The 25,100-nt window shown below is 45.7% G+C and overlaps 1 protein-coding gene across 1 annotated transcript in view; it reads left to right on the top strand.

The window, feature by feature from the left end:
• The first annotated feature begins 9,791 nt into the window (after window positions 1-9,791).
• The window catches only part of ACBD4 (acyl-CoA binding domain containing 4), a 72,457-nt gene continuing 57,148 nt past the window's right edge, over window positions 9,792-25,100 (top strand). The window contains exon 1 of the mRNA XM_069751377.1: window positions 9,792-9,941. The gene's annotated coding sequence lies outside the window, so the exon portion shown is untranslated. The remainder of the gene's footprint in view (window positions 9,942-25,100) is intronic.

The following is a 25,100-nucleotide window of genomic DNA, read 5'->3' as shown; positions in this document are numbered from 1 at the left end:
TCCATATAGAGCCCGGACTTCAACACCATCCAAAAAATATTGTGAGCCGGGCCCTCTCCTATCAATGTCTGACCACACAACTCCTCTTCTGGATGAATGGGCAAAAATTCCCACAGACACCTCCAAAATCTTCTAAAATGTCTTCCAAGAAGAGTAGAAACTTATAGCTGCAAAGGGTGAGGAGGATGTGGTGGGCAAATACTTATTCTGTTTAGGGATTTGGAATGGGATAAAAGCTCTTGAAGGTTTAATGTTGAGGTGTCTCAATATTTTTGACCCTACATCAGGACCAGACTGGCCATCTCGTAATTCTGGCAGGGCCTGTCTGGTCATGGGCCACTTTGTCTGCTACGTTGTAAACAGAATCTGTGTTCTCAAGACACCCATACTGTTGAGAGTTGTGATGGAACATAAGGCCATGTTCACACTATGCGTTCGGTCCTGCGGGTTCTCCCGCAGCGGATTTGATAATTCTGCAGGGCAAACCCGCTGCTGTTAGGTAACGTTCACACTAGCGTTATGCTAGTGTGCGTCGGGTTAGCGTCGGGCGACGCAGCGGCGACGCACGCGTCATGCGCCCCTATGTTTAACATGGGGGACGCATGCGTTTTTGTTTGTTGCGTTGTGCGACGCATGCGTCTTTTTTGCCGCAAGCGTCGGACCAAGAAAACGCAACTAGTTGCATTTTTCTTGCGTCCGATTTTCGGCAAAAAACGACGCATGCGTCGCAAAACGCAGCATTCTTGCGTGCGTTGTGCGTTGCGTCGCCGACGCAGCGGCGCACAACGCTAGTGTGAACGTAGCCTTATCCCTGCAGATTTATCGCGGTTTGTCCTGCGGGTTCCGCTGCGGGATTTTACCCCTACTATTGATGCTGCATATGCAGCAATATGCAGCATCAATAGTAGTGTTAAAAATAATAAAATCATGATGATATACTCACCCTCTGACATCCCGATCTCCTCGGCGCTGCAGGCGGCGGTCCGGTTCCAAAGATGCTGTGCGACCAGGACCTTCGGTGACTTCACGGTCATGTGACCGCGACGTCACCGAAGGTCCTGGTCGCATAGCAAACCTGAGACCGGACGGCTGCGTGCAGCGCTGAGACTTCAGAGGTGAGTATAACATTATTTTTTATTTTAATTCTTTTTTTTTAACACAAATATGGTTCAGGGGGCCTGGAGGAGAGTCTCCTCTCCTCCACCCCGGGTATAACCCGCACATTATCCGCATTACTTCCCGCATGGTGTGCACAGCCCCATGCGGGAAGTAAGCGGATCAATGCATTTCTATGGGTGCAGAATCGCTGCGATTCTGCACAAAGAAGTGACATGGTCCTTCTTTTTTTCCGCAGCAATTCAGCGCGTTTTTTTTCGGGATTTTCCGCATCATGTGCACTGCGGTTTTTGTTTTCCATAGGGTAACATTGTACTGTACCCTGCATGGAAAACAGCTGCGGACCCGCAGCAGCAAAATCGCCGCGGTTCCGCAGTAAAAACCGCATAGTGTGAACATGGCCTAAAGTCGATGACTCCGTCACTTACCAAAGCAGGCTACGGGTATCATTAGAAATATTGGTCTTGTAGTAAATCTCCCTTTCCTCCATCCATGTTATTATTAGTAATATATTCCATCTGGTGCTTGGGGACGGCATGGGCCTGTGTGATTTCAAATGCCAGGACTGAATTTCAGCCCCAGTCCGTACCTGCCCTACATACAGGGGAAAAATATCTAGCAATACATTCAAGAGGAAATAAATATAAAAAAAAACTCGAGATAATATATTAAATCATATTAAAAACTTGGTGAAAAAAAGGTGAGGTGATATGTCACGGGAGTAAGCCTACGCGTTTGGAACAGAAAAGTTCTTATTAATTTTGTGAAGATGGAAGTATTACGTCATGGCATCTCCACTGTGAACACTTAATTTTTATGAGGTCTATGGACCCCACATGATTAGGGCACTGGTGGTGACTCCTACTCCTGCTGACTTCATTTACATAGCCTTCACCAAGTATCAAAAAAAGCTGCTGAATGTCACATCATATCAGTAATGCGTAGCTGCTGTTAACCCTTTATATAGTAGTCTGGTAAAGGCCATTTCGCATCTGAAGACTTAGGGTATGTGCCCACGCTGCAGATTTTCCCGCAGCGGATTTGGAAAATCCGCAGTGCAAAACCACTGCGGTTTTCACTGCGGATTTTCTTGCGGTTTGTTCTGCGGGTTTTCACCAGCACTTTCCTATTGGTGCTGGTTGAAACCCGCTGCGGAATCCGCACAAACAATTGGCATGCTGCGGAAAATAATCCGCAGCGTTTCCGTGCGGCTTTTTCCGCAGCATGTGCACAGCGGTTTTTTTCCCCATAGGTTTACATTGTACTGTAAACTTTGGGAAAACTGCTGCGGATCCGCAGCGGCCAAATCCGCTGCGGATCCGCAGCAAAATCCGCAGCGTGTGAACACAGCCTAAGGGGTCACATACACAATAGACAGCTATCTCTCCTGACTCCTACATACACTTAAGCTTTAGTCACACTAAACGACTTACCAACGATCACGACCAGCGATACGACCTGGCCGTGATCGTTGGTAAGTCGTTGTGTGGTCACTGGGGAGCTGTCACACAGACAGCTCTCTCCAGCGACCAACGATCTGGGGAACGACTTCGGCATCGTTGAAACTGTCTTCAACGATGCCGAAGTCCCCGGGTAACCAGGGTAAACATCGGGTTACTAAGTGCAGGGCCGCACTTAGTAACCCAATATTTATCCTGGTTACCATTGTAAAAGTAAAAAAAAAAAACACTACATACTCACATTCTGATGTCTGTCACGTCCCCCGCCGGCGTCCACAGGGTTAAAACTGCTTTCGGCAAGAGCGCTGCTAATGCACGCGCTGCTGCCGAGAGTTTCCCTGCACTGACTGTGTCAGCGCCGGCCGTAAAGCAGAGCACAGCGGTGACGTCACCGCTGTTACTGCCGGCGCTGACACTGCCGAAAGCAGTTTTAATTCTGTGGACGCCGGGGGACGTGACAGACATCAGAATGTGAGTATGTGTTTTTTTTTTACTTTTACAATGGTAACCAGGGTTACTAAGCGCGGCCCTGCGCTTAGTAACCCAATATTTACCCTGGTTACAAGTGAACACATCGCTGGATCGGCGTCACACACGCCGATCCAGCGATGACAGCGGGTGATCAGCGACCAAAAAATGGTCCTGATCATTCCCAGCGACCAACGATCTCCCAGCAGGGGCCTGATCATCGGTCGCTGTCACACATAACGAGATCGTTAGCGGGATTGTTGCTACGTCACCAAAAGCGTGACGTTGCAACGATATCGTTAACGATATCATTATGTGTGACTCCCCCTTAACTCTTGCTCTGCCGAGCACTCCTTTGTTCTCTAGGAGAGCGGCTGCCATGCTCCTCTGGCAGCAGCCTATCTCGCCGAAAGCAAAATCGGCCATCTAAAGTTGGACTTTCTGGATCTTTATCTTTCGTTAAATCCTCTGTTGATGTAGAGTATAGAGGCCTCATACATATTAGACTGTCGATTGAGCCCACTGATATCAGCAGGTTCGGCCAACGTTACGTTCTTCTGTAGCTGGAGGTCGGTTTAGGAGTCAGAAGGCTATGCAGCTTTTGCTGTAGAAGAGCAGGAGTTTTCGGTAATTTAGATAAAGTTCTCACAGGTCGTGCCCCCCCTTTACCATGTAATAAAGGAGCTGTATACTTCTCAGCAGTCTTATCTCCAGGCCGCAGCTCGCTATGTGATTATATCAGGTTATTTGTGTGGGAAGCCTTACATATGGGCTTTCTTTTTCACTTTATGGCAGTGAAAAACTCATTTTATATCTACATTGCCAAGCAGATTATAATCTTTTTTACTCAGATAGCTCAGCACTAAACTGCATGACAAGACCTGACACGGATGGGAAGAGCACATCCACCCCCAGCCATGTGGCAGTGCCAACAGAGCAAGGAGCCAATAGTGCTGCCAGGACAGATGGTGATTCCTGACATACAGTCTGAGGAGTACTCAGAGAAACAGCACCTACTGCCACAAGGGCACTGCGACTAAACGCAGGGACTCTGCAGCTGCTTTTGTTATGGATCATTATGGTTGGCGTAGAGGTCATTGCAGTAACCATTGTTAATGTGGCATTGTGACAGTCTCCATTAAAGGGGCTGCAGCTCTGGCACTGTTATAGAAGCATTGCAACTAGCACTAGGAACATTGTGATTGCGATTGTTATGGGGGCTCCATGGTTGGCATTTTGGGGCATTGCGACTCACTGGTATGGGGCACAGTAGCTGACTTTGTATCCATTGTCGTTTTAGGAGTCTTGTAGCTGGTTACTGTTACTGACGCTAGGGACACTGATTGCTATAGGTATGGGGGTCGGTGGTGGGCATTGCCCTATAGGTATGGTGACTTTGTTATTGGTACAGCCATTTTTCTGGTGGCATTGCAGATGGCCCTTGTGGCTGCCTAAATTATGGCTAACCTTACCTATAATTCTCTGTACTCAGCACAAGTCTCATACTCCTAACCTCATAAGGACCATCACCGATCTTTTGGTCAAACCTCAAAAACTGGTCTGAGGGTCCTTTATAAAGGTCAACAAAACCGTCTGTAATGAGATGATGGGTGGACGTGCTGTGGACCAACAATGATTTTTAGGTCGGTGATAATCAGGAAAGTTATCAGTGATCTTTCGCTCAATTTACAACTTTACGCAAGTACGGTAAATGGTTGGGATTGATTATTTGAGCGATTGCTGTCTGAGTGAAAAGCCCTCAAGTTAATCAAATTAGCCCTATGTCCTATTTATAGAGTAATGGCCTGACAAAAATGCAGCCAATAATCTCTGAAGGATTGTGACATCGCTGAGACATGATGAGAATGCAGCACGGTGATTCCCTAGAAACACAACATCACGTCAGGTATTTAGGAATGCAGATAATCCTTCCTCAAACGCCAGTGACATCACAGGTGCACAAAGAGGAGCCACAAGCCAAAATGGCTGCACTTTGGTGATTCTTTAGACCCAAGGTTCTGACAGGGTTCAGTCATTTTGGCATATAATTCAGCGTTGCATTGCGTTACTTTATTCCTAACAGCACTGAAAAAGGCCTGAAGTGCACAATTGGGCAGGCAAATTTATTACCGTAAGTGTTGTTTCATGCATGGAAGTACGAGGTGGCAAAACAATGTAAACCACCATCTTTTCATGTGGCACGATAAACGCAGCACAACCTGCTGGGAATATAAACGGTATGTTCACACTTAGTTTTTTGAGGAGGGCTTGTAAGCAGATCCACCTCAAAAACGCTTCAAATACTCTTTTAATACCCTTCCTAGTCATTTCAATGGAAAGTACATTTTGCTGTTCAGGCAACAGGTATTTTTTTAAAAGGTTTTCAGAAGCGTGCAGAGGAAAAACAGAAGTCACGTGTCAATCCTTGTGGACTCTTTGCGAAATTTGACACTCTTAAGTTAAAAGGCTGCAAAAAACTGTGGGGAAAAAATGCATCAAAAAACAAAACAAATGCTTTGGAAAAATAAAAAACATCTCCAAAACAAAAAACATGAAGTAGATTCCTCAGCATTTTCTAGCATTTAAAAACTCCGCGTGAACATAACATAAGCCTGTGTTCACATGTAGTTTTTTGAGGTATTCAAGAAGATGAGTATTCCTTGCAGATACCAATTCAAGAAAGGAGTAGGAGTTTTTTCTTTTCTTGAAGCAGTTTTGAAAAGCTTTTTTTCCTGAAGCAAATTTTACCGTCTTTTCATTGAACAGTAAGTAGTTTGGTGCGGGATCCATCATAATCCACTTAAAAAAAGTGACATGTATTTGTTTTTTTTCCCATTATGAAAGATTTTGCAATTCTCTTCAGGCAAGAACGAAATGCTCCAAGAACTCATATGGACAGGAAAGTGGATTTTCGATACAAAAAATCCGGAAGAGTTTTCTAAGGCTGCCATCACACTAGCAGTGTTTGGTCAGTATTTTACATCAGTATGTGTAAGCCAAAACCAGGAGTGGCTGATAAATACAGAAGTGGTAACGTGTTTCTATTATACTTTTCCTCTATTTGTTCCACTCCTGGTTTTAGCTTACAAATACTGATGTAAAATACTGACCAAATACTGCTAGTGTGACGGCAGCCTAAGTGTAAGGCTACTTTCACACTAGCGTTGTTCGACGCACGTCACAATGCGTCGTTTTGAAGAAAAAACGCATCCTGCCAAGCTGCCGGCAGGATGCGTTTTTTCTCCATAGACTTTCATTAGTGACGCATTGCGACGGATTGCCACACGTTGCATCCGTCGTGCGATGGATGCGACGTGTTTTTGCAGTCCGTCGGGACAAAAAACGTTGCTTGTAAAGTTTTTTTGTCCGTCGGGTCCGCTTTTTCCGACCGCGCATGCGCTGCCGGAACTCCGCCCCCTCCTCCCCGGACCTTACAATGGGGCAGCGGATGCGTTGTAAAACTGCATCCGCTGCCCCCGTTGTGATTTTACTTCACAGCATGCGTCGGTACGTCGGCCCGACGCTAGTGTGAAAGTAGCCTTACTGAAGCGTTTTTTTTAATGAGGATTATTGGGCAGATCTAATTCTACGTGAACATAGCCTAAAGTTATAGTCAGGAGTTTTTTGAGGAGTTCATTAACAATGGACCAGATTCATCAAAGCTTTCATAGCAGAATTCTGGCATAAAAGCTTTGAAAGGTTGCAAAATTGTGAGTGGCGCCTACATTTTGTAACTTTTGGCCTTTTCCAGTTCAATGGAAAGGGCAAAGTTGGGGTGGGATTAGGGTGTGGGGATATGCCACAGCCCACTCTAATTCATGGAATGAGAGTTTGTGCCATTGGACAGATGCTCCAGATTCATTAAGAGGTATGCATCTCTTCATGAATCAGGAGCATCTGATTTCCGCACGCTCCCTCATCATGGCTGGTATGAGTAATGAAGGTCTACATTAGGCCAGTCTCACATGTCCAGATAATTCCAGTACCGGAGTTATCCGTGTCCGTGTGCTCACGTAGGTCATCCGTGAGGGATCCGTGTGATGCCCGTGAGTACGTTTTTAGGGTCTGTGTGCTGTACTTGTATCCGTGTATTGCAACAATTTTAACCCTATGACAGGAAAAATGCACACGGACAGCACACGGATGGCACACGGACAGCATCCGCGTGCGGTACGTGTTTACACGCACCCATTGACTTTAATGGGTCTGTGTGATCCGTGCGCTCCCACGAACACTGACATGTCTCCGTTGTTTGCAAACGGACACACGGTCCGTGAAAACATGCTGACATGTGCAGAGACACATTTATTTTAATGTGTCTACATGAGTCAGTGTCTCCGGTACGTGAGGAAACTGTCACCACACGTACCAGAGCCACTGACGTGTGAAACCGGCCTTAGCCCGGGATCACACATACACGAGATACGGCCAAGTCTCGCGGATGAAAACCCAGCCCTGGCGCCGGCACTCCGGAGCGGAACGCGCAGCTCCATGTATTGCTGTGCGGCTGCACGCTCCACTCCGGAGTGCCGGCGCCAGAGCTTGGTTTTCACCTGCGAGACTCGGCCGTATCTCGCGTATGTGTGATCCCGGCCTTAATCGGGCCCAATGAGTTTTTCAAGTGGAAATCCCTTCAGGAAAAGCTAGTTCTTTGGGGAGTTTTGATTTTCGATTTTCCTGAAATGCTTTTTTTATTTCTTAAGTTTTTTTTCTGAAGGTTTTTTTTTTTACTTGAGTCAAGTTTGGAGTAGATTCTTAGGCTAAGTTCACAGTAGGGTGGTTTTTCAGCGTTTTTTTTATGGGTTTCGTTATGCAAATGTTCAGCTGCGTTTTACACTACTAGCAAAGTCTATGCATTTCAGAATGATTTCATTTCTCATGCCCAAACCTTGGTTGTTGTTTTTTTCTCGTTTTTGTGTGTGCCATTTCTTGGTTTTGCATAGTTTTTGCAGGATAGAGCATGGCATTTCTTTCAGCATTTTTCACCCATTGAAAGTAATGGGTGGTGAAAAAAACGCTGCAAAAAATGCAGGTATCAGATTTTGCTGCCTTTTTTTTGTTCCAAAACCTGATAAAGTAGAATAAAAAAAAATTTTTGCGCTAAACTTTATCAGCATGACAAATGTAGCATGACAAAAACGCACAAAAAACACAAGAAAAAAACAAGCAAAACCTGATTTTTTTTCTGCATCTTCTCTACTGCCAAGAGAGAATGTTTTGCTGCACAAAAAAAATGCTGAAAAACGTCTAGTGTGAACATAGCCTTAAAGGAATTCGTCTCAAAGTCTCGTGCACCTTCTTTTTTTCCACAGGGCGTTTTTACAAACTTGAATAGGGCAAAAATGCTCAAAAAACCTGAACGTGTGAACAGCAAAGCAGATGAAACGGTGAAATATATAGAAGAGTCTTTCACATGATTTAGAAATGATTTTTAGGATATATTCACACAGCTTTTTCCGCTATTTTTATGCAAAAAAAAGTACATACGTTAAAGCTTTTAATCTTCTATAAGGCTAATTTCACACTAGCGTTTTTTGCAATACGTCGCAACGCGTCGTTTATGGGAAAAAACTCATTCTGCAAAGTTGTTTGCAGGATGCGATTTTGCCCCATAGATTAACATTAGCGACGCATTGACACACGTCGCAACCGTCTTGCAACGGTTGCGCCGTGTTGTGGCGGACCACCGGGAACAAAAAACGTTACATGTAACGTTTTTTTGCTGCCGACGGACCGCTTTTTCCGACTGCGCATGCGCGGCCGGAACTCCGCCCCCACCTCCCCGCACCTTACAATGGGGCAGCGGATGCGCAGGAAAAATGCATCCGCTGCCTCCGTTGTGCGGCGCATTCACTGCTAGCGTCGGAACCTCGGCCCGACGCATTGCGACGGGCCGAGTCCGACGCTAGTGTGAAAGTAGCCTTAAAGCAAAAGATGCCAAGTGGCTAAAAATGACATGTCCATTGTTCCAGCGTTTTCCAGTAGGCAGACACTCAAATTTAGCATGCCCCCCTCCCATTATAATTCTCACCCATCCTTTATAACTATAGTCTGCAGTAGTGTATGTATGATACTGAATATCAGCAGGGTGAACCCCCTCTGCAAAGTATTAGGAAACTTTTACAAGTCTGTGTACCTCGGAAAGCTGGGTGACAACCATCACAGCTGCCAATACAGCTCAACAAGACACAACACTGTGTCCTATATAGAAAATGTATTCAAGTAGTAATATATGAATGTGAGCCGAAATGTCGCCACGCCATATGGGCTACATAAAGTCCACTTTATCCTCAGGTAAATATTGGAGTGCTGTCTGCTTTTTTGCTTCTAGAGAGAAATAGATAGAAATGATAGATATGAGATATATAGATAATAAATGAAAGTGATATATAGATTAGATAGATGCTAAATATAGATATAGCTAATAGATAATAAGTAGATAGACAATAGAGGATGGATAGCTTTGCCAGTCAGAACTCTAGGAAAGTTGGGTGTGCAGCCTTGCTTTGTACAATTATATAATATCACTTGGTATTGATCACTGTATGCCTCACTTATATTACTGTCTGTCCATATCACCCAACAAAATGGCCGATACGACCTATCCCATCATGTCTCTGTGACAGGACTCAGCAGCACATGCTCACTGCTCTGTTTATCCTCGTAGTCATAATGGAGACTGCCAGACTCAGCCTCACGTCAGCACAAGGTCCTCCCACAATGCAGGTTTCCCCCGCCTCGATCCTCAGGCCTAATTTCACCTCATAATCCCCGGCCTTGCGTGATTGCTGTGTCCGGATTTATGGGCTGCACAGGCGGGCTGAGAGTCCCGAGTGTCGGGAGGAGGAGATGCTGTTAGCGCCTGAGGCCTGAGCCTGAATGCCCGACGCTGTGTAGGTAATGACAATGCAGTACAGCAGTGTATTATATAATGATGTAATAAAGCTGCCATCTCACAGGATATTAATGGCATGAAGATGACTGGGGGACTCCATGAGCCTCAGCATTGAGTCATTTATTAGTAATGTTGTTTATGTGACACTTTGGTGTGCTAGGTTCAGATTGCGTTAATAGGACCGCGCTAACGGACAGCGTTGTACGGCGAAATTAACGCCGTGCAACGCGTCCGTTAGCGTGCCCATTCACAGCAATGGGGACGTGCATCACTAGCGCGTGTCATTTTCGGCACGCGCTAGAGATGTGCCGGTGTTTTGTGACGCGCCGCGGACGCTGCTTGCAGCGTTCGAGGTCCGTTCCCCGCTCTCGCAGATAGACTCACGTCGCCGCATAGTAAAAATTTGCTCCAGAGGCGGCCATTATACAGTATGTCAGCACCACGAAGCTAGTGGTCGCAAGCAACAAAAAGTATTTAAAAATAACTCGCGTGAAAAAAATTAATCATTGTGACGATGAGTTATTGTCGTATGTAATTGCACGATTTTTCTGCATCTAGACAACTATACTGTTGTGACAAGTCAGCAATATGTGGATAATTATGGCCCAATTTGGGCAAATTTGTGAGAACTAGCACTTTCGTTTCGCCACCTTGTCTACAGTATTTTTGTGCTAAATTTGGGGAACATCTGAGAAAAAGTTTGGGACTTTTCGTGCCCATATAAGGCCAAATTCAGACGTCCAGATATCATGGTCTGCATAGACCACCATGTATGTACCCACCGCAGGTTTCTTGACCCAAACTTAACAGCATTACATATACATATATACATTTGTTTGGGGTCATTGTCCTGTTGAAACATAAATGATGGTCCAACTAAACGCAAATCGGATGGAATAGCATGCTGCTGCTGCAAGATGCTGTGGTAGACATGCTGGTTCAGTATGCCTTCAATTTTGAATAAATCCCCAACAGTGTCACGAGCAAAGCACCCCCACACCATCACACCTCCTTCTCCATGCTTCACAGTGGGAACCAGGCATGTAGAGCAGGGGTGTCAAACTGCATTCCTCGAGGGCTGCAAACAGGTCATGTTTTCAGGATTTCCTTGCATTGCACAGGTGATAATTTAATCACCTGCAGAGAATGATTCCAGCACTTTGTGCAATGCTAAGGAAATCTTGAAAACACCCATGGTTTGAGGCCCTCTAGGAATGCAGTTTGACACCCCTGATGTAGAGTCCATCCGTTCACCTTTTCTGCATCGCACAAAGACACGGTGGCTGGAACCAAAGATCTCAAATTTGGACTCATCAGACCAAAGCACAGATTTCCACTGGTCTAATGTCCATTCCTTGTGTTCTTTAGCCCAAACAAGTCTCTTCTGCTTGTTGCCTGCCCTTAGCAGTGGTTTCCTAGCAGCTATATTACCATGAAGGCCTGCTGCACAGTCTCCTCTTAACAGTTGTAGAGATGTCTGCTGCTAGAACTCTGTGTGGCATTGACCTGGTCTCTAATCTGAGCTGCTGTAACCTGCGATTTCTGAGGCTGGTGACTCGGATAAAGTGATCCTCAGAAGCAGAGGTGACTCTTGGTCTTCCTTTCCTGGGGCGGTCCTCATGTGAGCCAGTTTCTTTGTATCGCTTGATGGTTTTTGCCACTGCACTTGGGGACACTTTCAAAGTTTTCCCAATTTTTCGGACTGACTGACCTTCATTTCTTAAAGTAATGATGGCCACTCATTTTTCTTTACTTAGCTGCTTTATTCTTGCCATAATACAAATTCTAACAGTCTATTCAGTAGGACTATCAGCTGTGCATCCACCAGACTGCAAAACACAACTGATGGTCCCAGAACCATTTATAAGGCAAGAAATCCCACTTATTAAACCTGACAGGGCACACCTGTGAAGTGAAAACCATTCCCTGTGACTACCTCTTCAAGCTCATCAAGAGAATGCCAAGAGTGTTCAAAGCAAAAGGTGGCTACTTTGAAGAACCTAGAATATGAGACATGTTTTCAGTTGTTTCACACTTTTTTGTTAAGTATATAATTCCACATGTGTTAATTCATAGTTTTGATGCCTTCAGTGTGAATGTACAATTTTCATAGTCATGAAAATACAGAAACATCTTTAAATGAGAAGGTGTGTCCAAACTTTTGGCCTGTACTGTACATTTCCGTACATATCCGAAAGTCTGAATTCGGCCTAAACCAGACAGATGCCAAAAGGAATAGAAATTCAATATACCTTTTCTTTTATCTATATATATAATTGTCTAAGGGGTACTTCCGTCTTTCTGTCCTCAACTTCCGTAACGGAAATCCCGCGTCGCTGATTGGTCTCGGCAGCTGCCTGTCATGGCTGCTGCGACTAATCAGCGACGGGCACAGTCCGATTAGTCCCTCCCCTACAGTCACAGTGCCCGCCGCCCGCTCCATACTCCCCGCAGTCAGTGTCCCCGGCGCTCCGCTCCATACTCCCCGCAGTCAGTGTCCCCGGCGCTCCGCTCCATACTCGCCGCAGTCAGTGTCCCCGGCGCTCCGCTCCATACTCCCCGCAGTCAGTGTCCCCGGCGCTCCGCTCCATACTCCCCGCAGTCAGTGTCCCCGGCGCTCCGCTCCATACTCCCCGCAGTCAGTGTCCCCGGCGCTCCGCTCCATACTCCCCGCAGTCAGTGTCCCCGGCGCTCCGCTCCATACTCCCCGCAGTCAGTGTCCCCGGCGCTCCGCTCCATACTCCCCGCAGTCAGTGTCCCCGGTGCCTGCTCCATACTCCCCGCAGTCAGTGTCCCCGGCGCCCGCTCCATACTCCCCGCAGTCAGTGCCCGCTCCATAATCCCATCCAGTCACTGCTTACACAGGGTTAATGCCAGCGGTAACGGACCGCGTTATGCCGCGGGTAACGCACTCCGTAATCCGCTGCTATTAGCCCTGTGTGACCAAGTTTTTACTATTGATGCTGCCTATGCAGCATCAATAGTAAAAAGATGTAATGTTAAAAATAATAAAAAAACAAAAAACCTGCTATTCTCACCTTCCGTCGTCGGACGATACGCTCGCGCCGGCCGCCATCTTCCGTTCCCAGAGATGCATTGCGAACTTACCCAGAAGACTTAGCGGTCTCGCGAGACCGCTAAGTTATCTGGGTAATTTCGCAATGCATCTTGGGAACGGAAGATGGCGGCTGCATCACACAGCTTCGCTGGATCCCAGGGGTGAGTATATAACTATTTTTTTATTTTAATAATTTTTTTTAACAGGGATAATGGTGCACACACTGCTAAATACTGCGTGGGCAGTGTTATATACCTACGTGACTGGGCAATATACTACGTGGCTCTGTGCTGAATATTACGTCGCTGGGCAATATACTACGTGACTGGGCAATATACTACGTGGCTCTGTGCTGAATAGTACGTCGCTGGGCAATATACTACGTATCATACCGTTGCTGCCGCCTCCCCAGTCAGCGTCTCTCTCTCCGCGCTCGCTCCCGGCCTCTGCTTCTCGTGCGCGCGCGCATGCCAGGTTGAGTGCTGTGCGTGTGCACTTCTGATCTTCTGTCGGTCCTCCTCTTCGTCTCCTCTATGGTCCTGGAGGACTAGTACCCGGAGGTCGGTTCTCCTTATTGTCCTCTCTATGGTTCTGGAGGTCTGTTACCTGGAAGTGCTACTCTGCCTATAGGTATTTTAACTGCTTCCTGCTGTCCCTCTGTGCCTGGTTATCATTTGTTCCTGGCCGCTCTTAAGGTACCTTCACACTGAACGATATCGCTAGCGATCCGTGACGTTGCAGCGTCCTGGCTAGCGATATCGTTCAGTTTGACAGGCAGCAGCGATCTGGATCCTGCTGTGCCATCGTTGGTCGGAGCAGAAAGTCCAAAACTTTATTTTGTCGCTGGACTCCCGCAGACATCGCTGAATCGGCGTGTGTGGGCCGCGCTTAGTAACCCGATGTTTACCCTGTGAGCGCCGGCCAGCCGGAAAGCAGAGCACAGCAGTGACGTCACCGCTGTGCTTTCCGGCTGGCGCTCACAGTGCAGAGAAGCACAGCGCCGGGGGACAGACACCGGAAGGTAAGTATGTAGTGTTTTTTTTTTTTTTTACGTTTACGCTGGTAACCAGGGTAAATATCGGGTTACTAAGCACGGCCCTGCGCTTAGTAACCGAATGGTTACCCGGGGACCGGCATCGTTGGTCGCTGGAGAGCTGTCTGTGTGACAGCTCTCCAGCGACCACACAGCGACGCTGCAGCGATCGGCATCGTTGTCTGGATCGCTGCAGCGTTGCTAAATGTGACGGTACCGTTAGTCTCTGTGAAGTTCGTTTTCCCTCTGACTTTGGGTTTATCCTGTCTTTCTTGTATCCTGCTAGCCTCTGCGTTTCCTCAGTTCCTCCGCTAGTCCCTGTACTGCTGCAGTTTACCCATCAGTCCTGTGTCTCTGCAGTTCCTGTCTTTCCTGTATCCTGTTAGCCTCTGCGTTTCCTCAGTTCCTCCGCCAGTCCCTGTACTGCTGCAGTTCAACCATCAGTCCTGTGTCTCTGCAGTACTCTCTGTAGGACTGCACTCGGGTGACATCTGAGTGCAGCCTGATTTCTTACAGCATAACACTACGTGGCTGTGCAATATACTACGTGGCTGTGTAATATACTACGTGGCTGTGCAATATACTACGTGGCTGGACAATATACTACGAGACTGGGCAATATACTACGTGGTTGGCCAATGTACTACGTGGACATGCATATTCTAGAATACCCGATGCGTTAGAATCGGGCCACCATCTAGTTATATATATATATATATATATATATATATATATATATATATATATATATATATATATATATGTGTGTATATGTTTTCACGAATATTTGAGCCCATGGATCCATTATATATATATATGTCCATTTTGCAAGCCTGCGAGAAAATCATCACGCCATACGGATGACACACGGATACTTTTTGGAGAAAAAAAATTGCATCCTCGCATTGAATACGGATCACTGTTCAGAAACTTTTCTGTATATCTCGGCCGTAAAAATACGGACCGTATATTTATACGTTAGGTGTGACACCGGCGATAGATAGATTAGCTGCGGTAACCTCTTTACTGGAATTTTCCCACGGTCCAGAGGTTACTTCAGGTCAGGCTGTGAGGGAGTACATGCTCAGTAACATCACCCCTGCTCACTGAAGCAAGCGCCGGGGGCATCTCCTCATTCATCAGTGGTTTACAGCCAGGAGCGGTCGCATTAGCAGCGCTCCCGGTTGTAAACTTTATCTCCCCCAGATAAAGTCACAGGTTAAAAAATAAACGTATACTCGCCTTCCAATCCGAGGGCCCCTTGTAGTTCTGTCGCCAGCTTCCAGTCCCAGGGTGTGATGAAGTCGCAGTCACATAACCGTGACGTCATGGAAGGTCCTTGTGGCATACCATCCTTAGCACCGGAACGTCATAAAAAGTGGGAAAGGCGCCGGAGGGTGAGTATATGATGATTTTTTTTTTATTATTATTTTTAACATTAGATCTTTTTACTATTGACGCTGCATAGGCAGCATCAATAGTAAAAACTTGGTCACACAGGGTTAATAGCGGCGGTAACGGAGTGAGTTACCCGGTCCGTTACCGCTGAGATTAACCCTGTGTGAGCGGTGACTGCGGGGAGTATGGAGCAGGCTCCGGGCACCTGACTGCAGGGGAGTAGGGTGGGACTAATCGGACTGTGGCCGTTGCTGATTGGTCGCGGCAGCCATGACAGGCAGCTGGCGAGACCAATCAGCGACTTGGATTCTATGACAGACAGAGGCCGCGACCAATGAATATCTGTGACAGACGGAAAGACGGAAGTGACCCTTAGACAATTTTATTTATATATATATATATATATATATATATATATATATATATATATATACAGTACAGACCAAAAGTTTGGACACACCTTCTCATTTAAAGATTTTTCTGTATTTTCATGACTATGAAAATTGTACATTCACACTGAAGGCATCAAAACTGTGAATTAACACATGTGGAATTATATACTTAACAAAAAAGTGTGAAACAACTGAAAATATGTCTTATATTCTAGGTTCTTCAAAGTAGCCACCTTTTGCTTTGATGACTGCTTTGCACACTCTTGGCATTCTCTTGATGACCTTCAAGAGGTAGTCACCAGAAATGGTTTTCACTTCACAGGTGTGCCCTGTCAGGTTTAATAAGTGGGATTTCTTGCCTTACAAATGGGGTTGGGACCATCAGTTGTGTTGAGCAGAAGTCTGGTGGATACACAGCTGATAGTCCTAATGAATAGACTGTTAGAATTTGTATTATGGCAAGAAAAAAGCAGCTAAGTAAAGAAAAACGAGTGGCCATCATTACTTTAAGAAATGAAGGTCAGTCAGTCTGAAAAAATGGGAAAACTTTGAAAGTGTCCTCAAGTGCAGTGGCAAAAACCATCAACCGTTACAAAGAAATTGTCTCACATGAGGACCACCCCAGGAAAGGAAGACCAAGAGTCACCTCTGCTTCTGAGGATAAGTTTATCCGAGTCACCAGCCTCAGAAATTGTAGGTTCACAGCAGCTCAGATTAGAGACCAGGTCAATGCCACACAGAGTTCTAGCAGCAGACACAACTCTACAACAACTGTTAAGAGGAGACTTTGTGCAGCAGGCCTTCATGGTAAAATAGCTGCTAGGAAACCACTGCTAAGAGCTGGCAACAAGCAGAATAGACTTGTTTGGGCTAAAGGACACAAGGAATGGACATTAGAACAGTGGAAATCTGTGCTTTGGTCTGATGAGTCCAAATTTGAGATCTTTGGTTCCAACCACCGTGTCTTTGTGCGACGCAGAAAAGGTGAACGGATGGACTCTACATGCCTGGTTCCCACCGAGAAGCATGGAGGAGGAGGTGTGATGGTGTGGGGGTGCTTTGCTGCTGACACTGTTGGGGATTTATTCAAAATTGAAGGCATACTGAACCAGCATGGCTACCACAGCATCTTGCAGCGGCATGCTATTCCATCCGGTTTGCGTTTAGTTGGACCATCATTTATGTTTCAACAGAACAATGACCCCAAGCACACCTCCAGGCTGTGGAGGGCTATTTGACCAAGAAGGAGAGTGATGGGGTGCTACGCCAGATGACCTGGCCTCCACAGTCACCAGACCTGAACCCAATCGAGATGGTTTGGGGTGAGCTGGACCGCAGAGTGAAGGCAAAAGGGCCAACAAGTGCTAAGCATCTCTGGGAACTCCTTCAAGATTGGTGGAAGACCATTCCCGGTGACTACCTCTTGAAGCTCACCAAGAGAATGCCAAGAGTGTGCAAAGTAGTCATCAAAGCAAAAGGTGGCTATTTTGAAGAACCTAGAATATAAGACATATTTTCAATAGTTTCACACTTTTTTGTTAAGTATATAATTCCACGTGTTAATTCATAGTTTTGATGCCTTCAGTGTGAAGTTACAATTTTCATGGTCATGAAAATACAGAAAAATCTTTAAATGAGAAGGTGTGTCCAAACTTTTGGTCTGTACTGTGTATATATACCCGACAGGATAGGAGACATGGTTACATACAGTAAACCATTTCATATCCGCGTTAGAGTTTAACATATTCCTCACTAATAATATTGGAAGGGTTAATTCACCGAAAAAACTGGCTGGGTTAGGGTTACGGCTAGGGTTGCAATTAGGGTTAGAATTAGACTATGTGCACACGGTGTGGATTTGGCTGTGGATCGGCAGCGGATTGGCTGCTGCGGATTCGTGGCAGTTTTCCATCACGTTTACAGTACCATGTAAACCTATGGAAAACCAAATCCGCTGTGCCCATGGTGCGGAAAATACCGTGCGGAAACACTGTGTTGTATTTTCCGCAACATGTCAATTCTTTGTAGGTGAAATCCGCACAAAAAACACTGGAAATCCGCAGTAAATCCGCAAGCAAAAATCCTGCGGATTTTTCATAAACGGTGCGGAAAAATCCGCACATGAATCCGCAACGTGGGCACATAGCCTTAGGGTTAGGGCTGGAACTAGAGTTAGGGTTGGAATTAGGGTTAAGATTAGGGTTAGGGGTGTGTTGAGGTTAGGGTTAGGCTTGTGGTTAGGGTTATACTTAGGGTTGGTTCTGTGTTGGGGTTAGGGTTGGGGTTAGGGTTGGGATTAGGGTTACGGGTGTGTTGGGGGTTAGGGTTGTGGTTAGGGGTGTGTTAGGGTTGTGATTACGGTTATGGTTAGAGTTGGGATTAGAGTTAGGGGTGTGTTGGGGTTAGTGTTGGAGTTAGAATTGAGGGGTTTCCATTGTTTAGGCACATCAGGGGGTCTCCAATCACGACATGGCGCCACCATTGATTCCAGCCAATCTTGCATTCAAAAAGTCAAATGGTGCTCCCTCCCTTCCGAACCCCGACGTGTGCCCAAACAGTGGTTTACCCAAACATATGGGGCATAAGTGTACTCAGGAAAAATTGTACAACAATTTTGGGGGTCTAATTTCTCCTGTTACCCTTGGAAAAATTAAAAAATGGGGGCTAAAAAATTATTTTTGTGGGGAAAAAATTATTTTTTATTTTCTGCGTTATAAAATTCTGCGAAGCTCTTGGGGGTTCAAAGTGCTCACCACAAATCTAGATAAGTTCCTTGGGGCTCTAGTTTCCAAAATGCGGTCACTTGTGGGGGGTTTCTACTATTTAGGCACATCAGGGGCTCTGCAAACGCAACATGACGCCCGCAGACCATTCCATCAAAGTCTGCATTTCAAAACGTCACTACTTCCTTTCCGAGCCCTGACGTGTGCCCAAACAGTGGTTTACCCCCACATATTGGGCATCAGCGTACTCAGGACAAACTGGACAACAACTATTGCGGTTCAGTTTCTCGTGTTACCGTTGTGAAAATAAAAAATTGCGGGCTAAAAAAATCATTTTTGAGGAAAAAAAATATTTTTTATTTTTACGGCTCTGCGTTATAAACTTTTGTGAAGCACTTGGGGGTTCAAAGTCCTCACCACACATCTAGATAAGTTCCTTGGTGGGTCTAGTTTCCAAAATGCAGTCACTTGTGCCTAAACAGTAGAAACCCCCCACATCAAGGGCTCTGCAAACGTAACATGACACCCGCAGACCATTCCATCAAAGTCTGTATTTCAAAAAGTCACTACTTCCCTTCCGAGCTCTGCCATGCGCCCAAACAGTGGTTTACCCCCACATATGGGGTATCGGCGTACTCAGGACAACCTGGACAACAACTTTTGGGGTCCAATTTCTCCTGTTACCCTTGGAAAAATAAAAAATTGTGGGCCAAAAAATAATTTTTGAGGAAAGAAAAATTATTTTTTATTTTCACGGCTCTGCGTTATAAACTTCTGTGAAGCACTTGGGGGTTCAAAATTCTCACCACACATCTAGATGAGTTCCTTGGGGGGGTCTAGTTTCCAAAATGGGGTCACTTGTGTTTGAGCTCCAATGTCTAGAATAAAGCAGGGGCTGTCCAAACGCGACATGGCGTGCTAACAATTGGAGCTAATATTTCATTCAAAAAGACAAATGGCGCTCCTTCCCTTCCGAGCCTTGCAGTGTGCCCAAACAGTGGTTTACCCCCACATATGAGGTATCGGTGTACTCAGGAGAAATTGCCCAACAACTTTTAGGATCCATTTTATCCTGTTACCCATGTGAAAACAACAAAAAAATTGAGGCTACAAGATTTTGTTTGTGAAAAAAGTACTTTTTCATTTTTATGGATCAATTTGTGAAGCACCTGTGGGTTGAAAGTGCTCACTATGCATCTAGATAAGTTCCTTGGGGTGTCTAGTTTCCAAAATGGGGTCACTTGTGGGGGAGCTCCAATCTTTAGGCACACAGGGGCTCTCCAAACGCAACATGGAGTCCGCTAAAGATTGGAGCCAATTTTTCATTCAAAAAGTAAAATGGCGCTCCTTCCCTTCCGAGCCCTGTCGTGAGCCCAAACAGTGGTCCCCCCCCAGATAATTTTTGTGAAAAAATATGATTTTTTATTTTTACGGTTCTGCATTATAAACTTCTGTGAAGCATTTGGTGGGTCAAAGTGCTCACCACACCTCTAGATAAGTTCCTTAGGGGGTCTACTTTCCAAAATGGTGTCACTTGTGGGGGGTTTCAATGTTTATGCACATCAGGGGCTCTCCAAACGCAACATGGTGTCCCATCTCGATTCCAGTCAATTTTGCATTGAAAAGTCAAATGGCTCTCCTTCGCTTCCGAGCTCTGTCATGCGCCCAAACAGTGGTTTACCCCCACATATGGGGTATCGGCGTACTCAGGACAAATTGTACAATAACTTTTGGGGTCCAGTTTCTCTTTTTACCCTTGGGAACATAAAAAAAAAATGTTGATCCACCTACGCTGCGCAATACATTACCAAAGTCGCCGTTTTCGCCTGTCAAGATGCAAACTCGGCTTTGGGAAAATGGCCGCCGCGATCTCTTGTGCGCACGCGCGGCATCCCGCGGCCATTTTCCTGAAGCCCCGTGCAGCAGAGCACTACATCTGCGCACGCGCGGCCCCAGGAAGATGGCCGCCCCAACCGATGACAGGGGGTGATAGCGCAGATCGCGCTCTCCTTGTTCACGTGCCCACAGTGGATTAGTCACCTCAACGTGCGGACACCACTACGCCACCAACGTAAAGCTGAGGAAGAAACAGCGCTGTGAACACGCCCACCCGACCTGACCAGCCTGATTGACAGGCGAAAACGGCGACTTTGGTAATGTATTGCGCAGCGTAGGTGGGGAATCAGGGTACACTACATACACTATAGTAACGCACAGCGCAGGCCCTATTTAACAGTATTTATATCTCAATCTCAAAAAACGGGGTGACAGGTTCCCTTTAAAGTTCATTTTTGTGACTAAAAAGTTAAATGTTCATTTTTTCCTTCCATGTTGCTTCTGCTGCTGTGAAGCACCTGAAGGGTTAATAAACTTCTTGAATGTGGTTTTGAGCACCTTGAGGGGTGCAGTTTTTAGAATGGTGTCACTTTTGGGTATTTTCAGCCATATAGACCCCTCAAAGTGACTTCAAATGTGAGGTGGTCACTAAAAAATGGTTTTATAAATTTTGTTGTAAAAATGAGAAATCGCTGGTTAAATTTTAAGCCTTATAACTTCCTAGCAAAAAAAATGTTGTTTCCAAAATTATGCTGATGTAAAGTAGACATGTGGTAAATGTTATTTATTAACTATTTTCTGTCACATAACGGTTTTCAAAAGTTTCGCCAAATTTCCGTTTTTTTTCCCCACAAATAAACGCAAAAATTATCGACCTAAATTTATCACTAACATGAAGCTCAATATGTCACGAAAAAACATTCTCAGAATCGCTAGGATCCGTTGAAGCGTTCTTGAGTTATTACCTCATAAAGGGACACTGGTCAAAATTGCAAAAAATGGCCAGGTCATTAAGGTCAAAATAGGCTGGGTCATGAAGGGGTTAATAGCCTAGAGAGGGACAATGGTTATTGACCCCCCCCCCCCCCCAGCTAAAAAAAAATCTGCCCCCATCCACCCCAGTGCCTACTCTGGCACTTAGCCTCTCTCTTCCCACTCCTGTGTAGTAGTGGGATATGGGGTAATAAGGGGTTAATGTCACCTTGCTATTGTAAGGTGACATTAAGCCAGGTTAATAATGGAGAGGTGTTAAGACACCTACGGTATCCATTATTAACCCAATAGTAGGAAATGGTTAAAACACACACACACACACACACACACACACACACACACACACACACACACACACACACACACACACACACACACACACACACTAAAGTATTTTAATGGAAGAAAGAAACACAGGTTTTTAATATTTTTATTGTACGCTAAATCCAAAGTGAAGCCCTCATTTTTCTGAGAAAAAAAAAGCAAAATGAAAAAACAATATCCCATACCTGTCCACTGTACAGTCAAGTCCCACGATGTAAATCCAATACAATAGCAAGGTGATATTAACCCCTTATTACCCCATATGCCACCACTACTGGGCAATGGGAAGAGAGGCTAAAGGTACCGTCACATTTAGAGACGCTGCAGCGATCTAGACAACGATGCCGATCGCTGCAGCATCGCTGTGTGGTCGCTGGAGAGCTGTTACACAGACAGCTCTCCAGCGACCAACGATGCCGAGGTCCCCTGGTAACCAGGGTAAACATCGGGTTACTAAGCGCAGGGCCGCGCTTAGTAACCCGATGTTTACCCTGGTTACCAGCGTAAACGTAAAAAAAACAAACACTACATACTTACATTCCGGTGTCTGTCCCCCGGCGCTCTGCTTCTCTGCACTGTGTAAGCGCCAGCCGTAAAGCAGAGCGGTGACGTCACCGCTGTGCTCTGCTTTACGGCCAGCCGGCACTAACAGTGCAGGGAAGCAGAACGCCGGGGGACAGACACCGGAATGTGAGTATGTAGTGTTTTTTTTTTTTTTTTTTTTTACGTTTATTCTGGTAACCAGAGTAAACATCGGGTTACTAAGCGCGGTCCTGCGCTTAGTAACCCGATGTTTACCCTGGTTACCAGTGAAGACATCGCTGAATCGGCGTCACACACGCCGATTCAGCGATGTCTGCGGGAGATCCATCGACGAAATAAAGTTCTGGCCTTTCTGCTCCGACCAACGATGTCACAGCAGGATCCAGATCGCTGCTGCGTGTCAAACACAATGATATCGCTATCCAGGACGCTGCAACGTCACGGATCGCTAGCGATATCGTTGTAATGTTGTTCAGTGTGAAGGTACCTTAAGTGACGGAATAGGCGCATCTTACAGATGTGCCTTTTCTGGGGTGCCTGGGGGCAGATTTATTTAGCTGGGAAGGGGGGGTGGTGCAATAACCATGGTCCCTCTCCAGGCTATTAATATCTGCCCTCAGTCACTGGCTTTCCCACTCTGGCGGAGAAAATTGCGTGGGAGCCAGTTCTTTCCGTGATTTTAACCCTTTATTTTAACACCTAGAGCCCCCAAATTTTGCACACAGACACTTCTAACATTATTAGTGAGGAATATGTTAAAATCTAGCGGATATAAAATGGTTTACTGTATGTAAACCATGTCTCATATCCTGTCGGGTTCGGTAAGAACTTAGTAGAAATTGCCGGCTTTTGCTGTCTATCTAGCTATCTATCTATCCATCCTATTTTTAACCTGTCAGTGTGTTTTTACTGTACACCGCACTGAATTGCCGGCTTTTCTATAGGACACCGGTGCGTATTTCTCGCAAGGCAGACGTGTGGTCCATGTGTAATCCGTATTTTTCTTGCCCCGTAGACTTGCATTGGCGTATTTTTGTAGGAATACGCTGACATACGCAGCATGCTGCAATTTTCTCAGCCCGTAAAATACGGCTACGAAATATACGGCTGATGGAAGCTGCCCCATAGAGAATCATTGGTCCGTGTGCAATACGTTGTTTTTGCGCCTCTCACTTGTCCGTATTTCTCTCTAGTGTGACACGGGCCTATCTATTCTTTCTGTCTAATCAAAGTTTTTTTGTTTGTTTTTTCTCTGTGGGCATTCAACTTTATTGGCATGCACAAAGATAAAAAAAAAAGCATGAAAAAAGCACAAAAACGCGACGAAAAATGCACAGAAAAATGCAACCTAAACCTGCGTTTTTGGCGCAGCTTCTTTTCTGCCAAGAAGATCAGGTTTTGCTGCAGAAAAAAAGCAACAAAAACGCCTTGTGTGAACTTATCCTAAATCCACATGTGATCACTGAACCATGCCGATTTACCACATCCAGTACATTTTGCTGTTGAAATTTCTGTTGCGGAGATTAGTGTTTTCGCAAGAGAAATTCGTACCGTGGCTCATAAACCCGCACAGCTTGTCAGTTTCCGCGGGTGACCCGCAGGTGCACATAGATACACAGTGGACATGAGATTTCCAGAAATCCCATCCACTGTGCTGTAACTTCTGGCTGCTGTGGTTTTGATGCATAAATACGCAGCGTCAAAACGCAGCAATTCCTGATCGTGGGCACATACCCTCAACCTCCTTGTGACCCAGTACTTTTTAGTTTTTCTGCTTTCTTTTTCGCTTCCTTTTATTCCAATACCCATAATTTATTTTTTTTCTTTGATATAACTTTTTTGGGTTTTTTTGTTGTTTTTTTTTTTTTTGCTGGACAAGTAGTACGAGAATGACAATATTAATGTTACTATGAAATTTACTGCAAAAGGGGGGAATGCCAAGTGCAGCGCAATTTCTGCCCAGGTATCCATCGGATACCTGTGATTTTGTCATGGTTGGGGCCAAGGCATGTGCATCAGCAATTACGTCATTTGAATGCCGCTATGGCTACGTTCACATTCGCGTCTTTGGACGCAGCGTCGTGGACGCGACGCACGAAAGACGCAAGTAAAACGCAGGCATTTTTGACGCATGCGTTCAACTTTTTTTTATATATATAGGGTCTCTTCAGTGTCTCTATTTTTTAAGTAAAGAACGCATGCGTCGAACAACGCACAACAGCGCAAGTACTTGCGTCTTCTGCGTTGCCAATACACTTCAATGGAGTTTTTGACGCATCGACGACGCAAATGCAACACAAGTGCGACGCAAGCGTTTTTGTTTTTTTTTAAATATTGGACACAGAAAAAATGCAACATGTTGCGTTTGCCGCGCCCTGCCAGGTGCGTCGAAACGCACCAAAACGCATGACAACGCATGCCTATTCGTCCCCAATGTTATAGATAGGGATGCATGACGCATGCGTTGTTTTGCGGCGACGACGCTGCGTCCAAAGACGCGAATGTGAACGTAGCCTATCTGAGATTGACAGCAGCATTTAAATGGTTAAACTGCAGCGATCGGCACAAACTTTGGTCGCTGTAGGTACACTTAGTTGTCTGCTATGTAAGACGACATCGGCCTTAGTGACTTATGATCAAAATATACGTCCTGGGCAAGACATACGTCCCAAATCACATCTATGGTTGCTATCGTACCCTGAGCTGGATGCAGTCGTATGTAGGACCATGGGCAATAGTGTAATAAGCAGCTTATTTAGCCCGCTCTTCATAGGCCCTCAAAGCTTAGTGCTCCTTCATGTCCCATCCTCTCATTCTGTACATTCGGTGAACATCTAGCAAGAGGGGTCTTGTAATACACA

The sequence above is a fragment of the Ranitomeya imitator genome, chromosome 2, assembly GCF_032444005.1.
Source record: "Ranitomeya imitator isolate aRanImi1 chromosome 2, aRanImi1.pri, whole genome shotgun sequence".
Taxonomy (NCBI): Eukaryota; Metazoa; Chordata; class Amphibia; order Anura; family Dendrobatidae; genus Ranitomeya; species Ranitomeya imitator.
Note: the sequence above shows the minus strand (reverse complement) of the source record. Positions and strands in the feature narration are given on the sequence as shown.